The sequence below is a fragment of the Varanus komodoensis genome, unplaced genomic scaffold, assembly GCF_004798865.1.
Source record: "Varanus komodoensis strain SLA01 unplaced genomic scaffold, ASM479886v1 scaffold3, whole genome shotgun sequence".
Classification (NCBI taxonomy): domain Eukaryota; kingdom Metazoa; phylum Chordata; class Lepidosauria; order Squamata; family Varanidae; genus Varanus; species Varanus komodoensis.
In genome coordinates this window covers 60,410,881-60,422,125 of record NW_025335761.1, presented here as the reverse complement: position 1 = coordinate 60,422,125, position 11,245 = coordinate 60,410,881, and the positions used below count along the sequence as shown (strand labels likewise).

Genomic DNA, 11,245 nt, shown 5'->3' with positions numbered 1-11,245 from the left:
TCCTTCATATAAAAAGAAAGCAAGTCCTATGTTTCCCCACATATTGGGTTCCCAGGTCACTGGCTTTATAGTAAGACCAAAAGATCAGTGAGGTAAGCTGTAGTATTTCCATGCATATATCAACATTTTCTCTGCTTTTCAAGCAGCCTATCCACTGCCACCCTTTTCAAGCCTTTGTTTCCTCTAGGCGCAGCCTTTTGTCTTTATTTCTTAATATATCTTGCTCCTTGTTCTGATAACCTGGCTTTTAAATCTCACACCCCCATTTTTCCTCTGTGGAGCCTGCAGAGAATGGGTAGGCGGGATTATCTGTCCTCTCGCCTTTTTCCTGAGCTTTTTCTGGCGTTGACTCGGCACACACTCAACCGAAAAAAGAAAACTTGAGGGATATGAGATGTTATAAAAAAGAAATATGGAGAAAATGTGTGCGTGAGGGGATAAAAATTACGAGGCAAGCGATGAGGCAGTGGGGGTTAACTGTGGAAAGTGTTTGAACGTTTACATCTATTTATACGCACAGCTGTAATGGGGAGACAACAAGAACAACACGGTTATTATTTGTCCCCACTTGTTTCACCAAGACCAATTAAACAAATCTGAATGGAAAGCGATGGAAGAGGAGAGCTGAGCCTCGGGCTCCGCTGCCCTCAGGCGCTGGTTCAGTCACTCATTCGCCCCCCTCCATTTTCTCCTCAGCCCCGAAAAGGCGCGTGCGCAGGCGCAGTAGGGCCCGGGGATGATGTAATAACAGCCAAGCCTCAGCAAACACCCCTCCTCGTTCTTCCTTTCGCGGTTCTCCGCCTCCTCTAGCCTCAACATCCGGGCTTTCCTCGCGCGCCGCTCCAGAGTCGGCGGCACTAATAATAAAAAGCGACCCCCCGTTGTCGCAGTTGCTACCACAGAGCACCAACAACGGGAAGGCGGAGGGAAGCGGGGGGGGGGAGGCTCGCTTTCATTGGTTAATCGGGATGGCAAAGCTTGAGGCATTAGGAAGGGTGGGAGTCTGGCTGGCGCGTGCGCGCGCACGTCTCCTCGCTCCTTCCCCTCCCTGCGTCGGTCTTGAACAGTCATCCTGCCGCTCGCTCGCTCGCACGCACGCGGCGTAAACGAACGCAGGCTCGCGGCGCTGGCTCTCTCTGCCTTACGTCGTCCCTTCCCCCTCCCCAGCAGCTGTCTCTCGCGCGCAGGGCGGTTCTTCTGCGCGTGCGCAACCCTCGCTTGATTGCCTGTCGGTCCGCCCGCCCGCCCGCCCGCCTGAGGGAATTGAGCGGAGCTGGGGGGAAGGAGGGGGCAGGGAAAGAAAGGGGAGCGGGTCGCCCTGTGGCTGCGAGCGGCGGCGTGAGGCGAGGGGAAGACGGAGCGAGTGAGGCGGGTGGGTGGCTGCCGGGGAAGGGGAGAAGGCGGCAGGCGGGAGAGATGAGCAGTCGGTTCCCCCCTTCGGCCAGCGAGGAGGAACAACAGCAGCCGTCGCCGTCGTCTCCCCCGTGTGAATGAACTGAGGCGAGACCGCCTTCGCCGGCTCGGCTTGGCCCAGCCCGGCCTGGCCCGGCCTGGCCCAGACATCGCTATCCCGCTCCAGAGCGCGGAGTTGCAGCCCTCTCCCCTTCTGGCCGCCCGGGCAGCGGGGTAAGTAGATGGTGGAGGGCGGGATGGAGTGAGGGGCCTGAGAGGAGGCCGCCGCCGCCGCCGCCTGCACCTCGGGGCCTGGAAGCAAGCGGGGAGGAGGCGAGGCGAGGCGACTGGCCCGCCCGTGTGTGTAAGTGTTGAGGGGGTGTTGTTGTAATTATCCACAAAGGGATTCTCTATGCCCCTCCAACAGCTGGTATTTTAAGAGGAGGGGGATTGCCGGAACTGGCATATGGCAAAGCCATGAAGGTTGCATTGGCTTTGTTGTTCTTGTGGCTTCCCGCGTTCCTTTTCTCGGAGGGGCTGGTGTTCCCTTTGAAATTACAGTGTTGCTATATTATTATTATTATTAATTACTATTATTATTGCTGTTCATAAATCACGTTCGCGGCTTTTTAAGGAGCCCATGTCTCTGCCCCAAGGCGCTTACAATCTGAAATTCGTAAAGCAGAAGGAAGGGTGGATTAAGGTAACTGTCGAAGAAAATGCCTCCCCTTGCTGCTGCTGCTTAGTTTCTTTTTCCTTTTCACTAGCACCTGGAGGGACGAAAGTGCCTAGCAGGCCTTAAAAGTACATTGTTTGTATAGGGTTAGTGCTGTCCTTCAAGAGCTGGTGGTTATAGTACACACTCTCTTTTTTAAATGGTCAGAGCAAAATTTCCAAAGCGTACTTTATAAATGCTCATTAATGTGGTAGTCTGTTATACTGAGAGTTATAAATTGTATCTAACTTATTTTCCAGGTAAGTGTAGTTAGTGATTTAAGCTCAATCAGAGATTTTTAAACTGTATGTGAAAAATGCATGCTTATATGTGGAAAAAGTCAGTTTGGATGCCTGTGTAGGAAATTTGATTTCTCTGAGTTCATTGTTTATATCTACTGAATCTGGTGGTGAAGGTGACGTAGCATGATGTATGTTTCTTTCCCTGGAGGGATGGTGGGAGAAAAATCTCCTTGTCTGCCAGGATTTATTAATAATGGTTATAAGCACACATTCTCCTCCTGCCACAAAGCATTCCGGTATCATTCACAGAGAACCAATAATAAATGAATCTATTTATAAAGTACCCCACCCTGCTACATAATCCACTTCACTAGGTACATATATTCACATGTGTAATATTTATAAAGCACTCTGCCTTAGTTTTTGGCTTCCTGCATACACAACTATTGCTATCTCATTTAGAAAAACGGTGTGTGAAAGGGAAATGAACAGAAACAAAAGGGGGTTATGTAAATGCTGCGTTTTCTGATATTTTGAAAAGTTGAAGTGGATATGAGACATTGTTTCTGGAGGATTGTGCCTCTTCCCATGAACATAAAGAAGGTAATTTAGTACATTTTTAAAGTTCCCTTTTCAAATGCAGTTATTCTGTAGCTTTTCATGGTGCATGTTGTTGCAGCTATGTCTCTTGTACTTTAAAAATCTAGATTTTGCACCAAAATAAGATGAATTCTGCAGCATGTATATATTATGAAAGTCAAGGAGATTTGCATATGTGGGGAGGGCCCAAACGTTGTGCAGGGTGCAAAATCCCTGCCCATAATAATTGAAAAATCTGCTCAGCCTTCTCATCCACAGATTTTATTGAACATTGTCCACACATTGACAATACTCTCTTAGCCATAAAAATGAGAGATTGTGGCTTTTTTCCCAAGTGTAAGCAGGGATTGCTTGGCTGTTGAGTTTTGGACCTACTATGCATTCTTGTACTTCTGCATTATAGAATATGCACAGGTCTGATTCTCAAATAGAGAGATTTATGTAATTTTGCATAATGGAATAGGTTCTGGAAATGCTGGTGTTGGGTTAGGGTTCAGGTTTAGGGATAGAAAGCTGCAAGGTGGAATGTTATTTTGGTGAGGGAAATTATGGCTAGCTCATGTTGGATCAATTTGCAGTTTGTGTGATGGAACTGCATCTCTGTGCCTTATTGAGAACCACTGTAAATATTAATATTTATGGGGTTTTGATTTGTAAAATTGGGTATCTATTTTGAAACATGGTCAGCAGTTTGTGTCATCATGTCTCAGACTTTATTAGAGAGACATTTCTATGACACATTTAATTAACAGTTAAACAGATTTAAAATAATTTGCAAAGGGTATTTTAATTATAACAGTAATAACTCAAATGTGACCTAGCAAATTTTTCCTGAGTCTGCAGACGGTGCTGCAGTGCCTGCACTACTAAAGGCGTTGTCAAGCTTGAGTGAAGTTAAGATCAGTTCAGTTCAGTTCTCTGGAGTCTTGGTTATCCGGAGCCCTAAAAGAAATAACAGAAGCCATTAGGAGGAATGGTCAATTTTTTTTCCTTTTTTCTTTAATAAATCTGTAAATAGTAGAAATGAACATTTGGAAGCACAATCTGGAAAAAATAAAGCATATATGAGGATAAAGTGTAGCCAGGTAATTTTCCTCTGGGACTGCTTTCCTTCAAGAGCCAGATGGGTGGAATATTTATGCATGCAGATGACGGCTAGAGACTAATTCTAAACATGGCAAAATAGTTTTAAAAACTCTCAGCATACTACTTTCCATCCGTTGGAGCTGTGCTTTTTTTCCTCCCTCTTTTAGCACTAGATCTCTTGTAGTGGACTTTTCTATATCTAGTTTAAAGCAACTGTGCTTTTCACACCTTAATATGAAGTAGAAGTCACCTGAATTTGGTTGCCAGATAACTATCTCATAAAATTGCTTTAGAATTAAAAGTATTAAGTGATAATATAAGTGCAGGATGCTTTTATGTTCTTTATGGAAGGATAAATATGGTAATCTTGCAGAAAAAAGTACAGTGTCTTGTCACACCGTAAAGACTAACATTTATTTTGGTATAAGCTTTCATGGACACTTCATTGAAAGCTATATATAACTGTTCCATGGATGTTGTTTTATCTATTCATTATTTTTACCCTTGTTTTTGTATTTTTGTCCCCATTCATCCTCTCAACCAGCCATTCAGATTATATATTTAGCTAGTCTATCCACCTTTATGTAACTGTCCAATTAACTTCCAGAAACAATAGCTATATTAATAATTTATAAACATTTATAGCCTACCTTTTTTCCTTCCAAGGAATTCATAGTAGCTTACATAATTCTCTTTCTCTTCACAATCTCATCCTCACAACAACCCTGTGAGAATCTGAGAGTTGGTTAGGCTATGACTGGCCCAATGTCACTTAATGAGCTCCATGGCTGAGTGGGGACTAGAATCCAGATTGCCTGAATCTCAGTCCTAAACTTTTAACCACTATACCACACTGGCCTTTTGCCACAAAACTAAGACAGGCTCCTGTAGTACCTTGAAACTGTTAGTGTTTAACTCAGTGTTCAGTGTTTTCCTTCCTTCATCAGTATTATTCTTAGTTGGTAGGGCAATGGAGCCAGTTAGCTACATGCCTATAGCAGTTACCTGGTTCATGTGTATGGCTAATTGCATATCTGCTCTTAGTGTTCTGGGAGTTAGATTTAAACAAGATCTTTATTGGTAATCTTATTTATTACTTGTGTATCACATCTTTTTCCCTCTTGCAAAAGAGTACAAGGCAGTTCATGTGGTTCTCCATTTTATCCCTCTGTGAAGTAAGTTAGAGCCAGTGAGAGCAAGCGAGCTTCACAGCTCAGTGAGGACTAGAACCTGGGTCTGCTGAGACCAAACATTGTAACAGTTACACTGTACTGATGCTTTGAACACTGTGGGAGTGGAGTTATTTTTTAATACTCTCTGAACCAAAATTAGATAGAACTCAGTCCCTATTTTTCCCCTTTCCTTCTTCTGCATTGGGTCAGGGAGGGAAGGAATTAGAAGTATTGTATGGTGGAGTTCCTAATTTAGTGAGGTTCAACTGGATCAAAACTTGGTCTCTATTTCGCCTTCAAAGGGGAAATAATAGCTGCACTCAAACATCTGAAGTTTGTTTAATCAATCTAGTAATCAGTTAACAGTAAGCATGATCAAAAGACTAAATAATTATCAGTTGTGTAAAGCTGGAATTTAGTAGAATTTTATTGAAGACATTTATGAAACCAGAAAACAAAAACAATGAAATCAGATTATAAATTCATAGGAGGGCTATAGTCGGTAAGCCATATGCTTTGCCTGCAGAAGGTCCTAGATCCTAGTCCCTAACATCTCTCCATTAGAATGTCCAACTGGCTGGATTGTAAGAGCCCGAACCTGAGACATTGAAGAACTCTTCCAGTAGGCAGTACTGGGCTAAAAGCATCAATGGTTTGATTCACTGTGTGGTTGTTTGTGGTGTGTAATTGTTAGGGCTATATCATATGAACATTTCGAGAATAATCCTGTAGTTCCTGGGAGAGTGTCCCAGGGACTATAGGATTACTTGGAAAAACCCTTTCAAGGTCAGAGAGCAGCTGTCTGGCTTGGAAGGGCAGTCAGAGAGCAGCTTCCCTCCTCTACTCCCTTGCAGCCAGTACAGTACACTGGCTGCCCTTCGAGGTTAGAATAACAACCTCAGAGGAGGAGGAAAGGGAGCAGCCCATTGGGAAGGGAGAAGACCCAAGAGGTCAGGATATGAGAGATGCTGAGCCTCTTCCAAAATGTACTAACTAGATGGGGTGAAAAGTCTCTCTAGTGTAAATTGCCAATGATGGAGGATGCTGAGGTGAAATTGCCTCCATTGCTCCTTCTGTCCTGATGGGTTCAGTCATGCAGAACATAAGAACTTTAGAGCAGTAGGGCACATTCAGTAGGGTTGCATGCTTAAAGATATTTAAATGCCTAAATGGTAACGAGAAGTTCGTTTTTTAAAATGTGTGGTTTAGTGTGTCACACTAGTATTAGGAAGTTTCCGGTTTAGATCTCCATTCAGCCATGAAGCACACTTGGTGACCTTGGGGCAGTCATTCAGGTGCAACCCTAAAACATAGCTTTAACTAAAGACACTTGCCACCTCCTGGCCTTGTGTGTTCATCCCTCTCCTCCTCCTTATGTGCAGCTGGGAAAAGAAGCTTGAAAGCCTTTACTCTTGCTTTCTTTTAAACTCTTGTTTCAGCTGGATGTAGATTATGTTGTAACACTAACTGTGATTAGTTTCTAGACCAACTAACTTAATGGGCTATGAAACAGGCTTGTTGAAGCTAATTATAGCTATAAACTCTGTTCCCTAGTTCAGATGAAGCAACAAATAAGCTTTCTGAACTTCAGGCATACATGTCTGGGTGGAGACTGATCTTGTTCATGTAGCATTATGCTTTAATTATGTATTCAATTTCTGTACTGCCCAATAGCAGATTCTTTGGAGAGTGAACAACAGTAATAAAAACAATAAAATGTAATACAGAGTAAAACAGCAATAAAACATCATAAAGTTACATTAAAACAACTGGAATCATATTTTTCCAACTAAACAGCTAAAACCAGTCCACACTGCTAGGTCAGCAGAAAAACAACTGGCAGTCCCCCTGCGTGCCCCCCCCCCATGTGCTATTTGCAGTTGCTAAGTGTCTCAGTAAAGAGGGAAATATTACCCTGGTGCTAAAAAGATTATAAGGTAGGTACCAAGCAGGCTTAGTTGGGGAGATCATTCCATAATTCTGGGGCTACCATAGAGAAGGTGCTCCTTGTTGCCAGCAGTCAAGCCTTCCTTGGAGGTAGCATTCAGAGGAAGGCCTCAGATGGTGAGGGTAGTGTTCAGGTATGTTATGGTTAGAAGAGTTGCTTCATTGGGTATCATGATTCTAAGCCATGAAGGGCTTTACCATTTTAGACCAGCACCTTAAATTGTGCTTGGAAGCATATAAGAGCAAATGCAAGTGGGTCAGAATGATAATTATATGTTTGGACCATCTGGTTCTAGTTACTAATCTGACTTTCACATTTTGCACATGCTTCAGCTTCTGAACTGTCTCCAAGGGCAGCCCCATGTACAGGAAATTTCAGTAATCTAGTCTAGAAATTACCAGAACATAAATTACTGAAGCCAGATTGTCCCTGTCCAAATACCAATGCTGGTATAAGGTACTCAGTGCCACTGAGACACCTAGGTCACAAGTGACCAATAAAGGATCACAGAACACCCTCAAGCTATGAATCTGCTCTTTCAAGAGAGTAACACCATCCAGAACAGGTTGAACACTCTCCATCTGGCTAGAGGAACCACCTATCAGTAGCATCTCAGTCTTGTTGGGATTGAGTTCAGTTTTTTAACCCTCATATGATTCATTTTTACAGCCAGGCACTGATTTAGCACATCCACAGACCCATCTTTTAAAGAGGAAAAGGAGAAATAGAGCAGCAAATCATCAGCATACTGTTGGCAGCACAACCCAAAATTTAGATGACTCCATTCAGCAGTTTCATGTAAATGTTGAGTACCATGGAAGACCATACTGGAGAATACACTGGAATGAGTGATACTTCCCCAACACTGCTTCCTAGAAGTAGCCCTCCCATGTAGAAATGGAACTGCTCTAATGCAATATCCCCTGCTTCCAACTGAGACATTTGCCCTAGAAGGATACCTTGGTTGATGGGTACAAAAGTTGCTTAGAGTTCCAGGAAAATCAACAGGGTCTCATTCTCCTGTTTGTCTGCTAGTAAAGGCTGTCAGAGAGAGAGAGAGGAGATATTTGTATGCTGTCCTTTGCGAGAGCCCTCAGGATGGCTTACACAAATAAAATTCAATACATAACAGTATAACATAAATAAATTAATGACCCACTCTGGCTGCAATTAAAATATGGTAATAGAATTCAATATTAAAACTTGTTAAAATATTGATTAAATAAAAAGGTCTTAACCTGGCACCGAAAAACATATGACGATGGCGCCAGGCGGACCTCTCTGGGGAGCCCATTCCATAGACGGGCGCCACCACAGAGAAGGCCCTCCTCCGGGTACTCTGTCTCCTAATATCTTTCACAGAGAGTTCCTGGAGGAGGGCTTCTGCTGCCGATCTCGGGGTGGGAGGGCAAATAGGGAATTAAAGCCATTTGTGATCTAAAACTTGAACCTTAACTGAAGTGGATCTAGATAATCAGTCTCATGTAAGAATGTGTGGTGCTGGTTAGCCACCACTTGTTCCAGGACTTTGTCCGGGAAAATAACATTTGCTAAGATTATTTAGATTCTTTTAGTCCAGAAAGTGTTCTTCAGAAGTAACCTCACCATCTCTTCAAGGCAGCATAGGACCATTTGCTCTTGTAGAGAGGCACTGATTTTTCTGGCCCAGCTGGCAGTTTCTGCCCCACCAACTTAGCTAATTTTCCTGCTAAGCCAAGAAGGGCAAGAGTCTAGTATGGACAAAGTAGCAAGAACCTCTTCAAGCACATTGGTAACATCCTAAAGCTGAGCCAATTGAAATTCAGCCAATAAAAGTGGACCAGACTATGCACTGGCTACATCACTTGTTTCAACTGCTCTAAAGTTGGATTTTGTGTCCTGGTAGATACAAGAGATTTTATTCTTGATATGCTTAGCTAATAGATTAGAGTGGGTCTCAGATGTGTCTTGGAACCAGTGTGTAAGGGCCCCCAGATGACTCTAAAGTTGGGTGGTAAGTAGAAAATTGGATAGAGGCAGGGAGATGTTTCTTTGACTTCAGTATTAAGTCTGAATGTGACCTTCCTCTAACTTGCCTCACAGGGTTGTTATGAGGATAAAAGGTAGGCAGAGATCCTTGTACACACTTTGAAATCCTTGGTGGAAATGGAGTATCATTCTAAAAATCAGTGCATGACATGGGTGGTGCCTACTTCTAAATGAAATATGTATTCACAGTTCAGTCACATGACATAATGATAGAATTAAAAAGGTAGACTTCCATCTACACTAGAATTTTCTTGGCTTGATGGAATATTTGACAGCTTTATTAAATTTGTATTAAAGTCTCTCATTAGCATTGTGCTTTATGGCAGCCATTACAATAAAAATGACATTCAAAGCAGTTATGTAAGTGACATCCTGTTCCGAAAGCTTAGGTTTTAGTTTATAGTCCATGTAAACAGGAACATGTTTATTTCTGTGCTAATCATAAAATCTTCATAGTATATTGGTAAAGTGAATGAATCTTAGCTTTTGAGTATTTAAACTTTTTAAACAGAGTTTAAAATAGGGCTGATTTTGAGCACTTCATTGCCAGCATGATTTAGAATAAACTACCAGTGTCAGGGAGCTCCAGAGAAAGTGGTATCTTGATCCTGAATGTTTTGGGCATGATCCAGCTGCATTTTAAGCACTTTCCTGATACACTGAGAGATAATACACTTAACTCCTCCACTAAAAATCAATGCATTTTAAAATGTTTTGTCTGAATTGCACTCATTAATCAGGAGTAAATTGCACTGACACTAGAGGAATTGAGTTCCATATATTACCAGAGTGCACACCTGTGATCTCAAGCACATTTATGTGAAGTAATTGTCATTAAGTTGAATGTTATTCTTTAGTGTATCAGGAAAGTGCATCGTTAAAGTTTTTTTTTTTTTTTTACAAATATTGAGGTAAATTTGTCTTCAATATTTGTGTTGAAGTAGGTGACCTTCAAGAGAGAGTTGTCTAATGTGGCCAAGGATCCTCAAGTTTGCTTGCATTAAGACTCCTCGGCCTACTCCTCAGGTGTAGTGGTGAGCCCTTAGCCCTCTCCCAAGTTAGCTGAGGAATTATCCCTGTGATCTCTGTTCAGCTGCGTGGTCTGATGTACTGCATTTGGCAAAGAAGAATGTTTTGTAAAGTGGTGCAATCCATGCACTTTGGTAGTTCCAGGTCAGCTCATTTTGTTGGCACTAAGCATTGCATTTCCTCTTGTATTTCTCAAGTCTTGACACTGGACTATTGTTTACTGTTTCCACCTTCTTCATTACTACTGGGTCTGTGTTGCTAATCATATATCCTTCTTGATTGATTGATTGATTGATTGATTGCATTTGTATGCCGCCCAATTGTGCCACAGCACCTCTGGGTGGCTCACAACGCAATAAAAACACAATAAAACCCATAACACATTAAAACCAAAAATAAAATACAGCAGAATGTACAAAACAAAGGTATATGACAGTTATTAAAATATTTTTTTTAAAAAGGAAGGTCATCTTAAAATTTAGAATTGAGCTGCATCATTGGTTCAAACCCAAGTATTCCAGCTTAACTGGTTTATTGATAGATTCCAGGGTGTCATAAAGCAGTATGACAAATTGTGTTGTTAAATGCTATTTTTAAATACACTTTAAACTAGGCAAAATATGCAGTGGTGATTTATGGAACAATTCTTATACAGCACAGTCCTATGTACATGGCTACTTAGAGGTAAGGCTGATTGCTAAACTTTATCAACTATAATACTTAAGAGACTTAAGTAACTAAGCTGTATTAAATTAAGGCTGTAATGCAAAATGCATTGTTGCTGATGTCACTGTGTAAGGTATAAGCAATTTGGTCCATGTGTGTTGACAATTATGGAAGTAAATTAATGCTTAAAATTGAAATAAAGTTTTCAGAAATGAGTAGAATGGGTGTTCTGCATGCAAATGTGGGACTTATTTTTACTTTCTGTGCACTATCCTTTGGTTATGAGGGCCATTGAACTGCTCACACAAACAGCATATTGCATTTGAGCTAGGTGTTCACAAAAGTCAATGGAATGGATATTTTACCA

At 42.0% G+C, this 11,245-nt stretch overlaps 1 protein-coding gene across 4 annotated transcripts in view; it reads left to right on the top strand.

Annotated features, from left to right (window-relative positions):
* Window positions 1–1,350: 1,350 nt before the first annotated feature.
* The window catches only part of PPM1A (protein phosphatase, Mg2+/Mn2+ dependent 1A), a 44,493-nt gene continuing 34,598 nt past the window's right edge, over window positions 1,351–11,245 (top strand). For 3 of the 4 annotated variants that reach the window (XM_044435915.1, XM_044435916.1, XM_044435912.1), the window contains exon 1: window positions 1,351–1,626. The gene's annotated coding sequence lies outside the window, so the exon portion shown is untranslated. The remainder of the gene's footprint in view (window positions 1,627–11,245) is intronic. The other variant, XM_044435917.1, reaches the window with a different exon arrangement.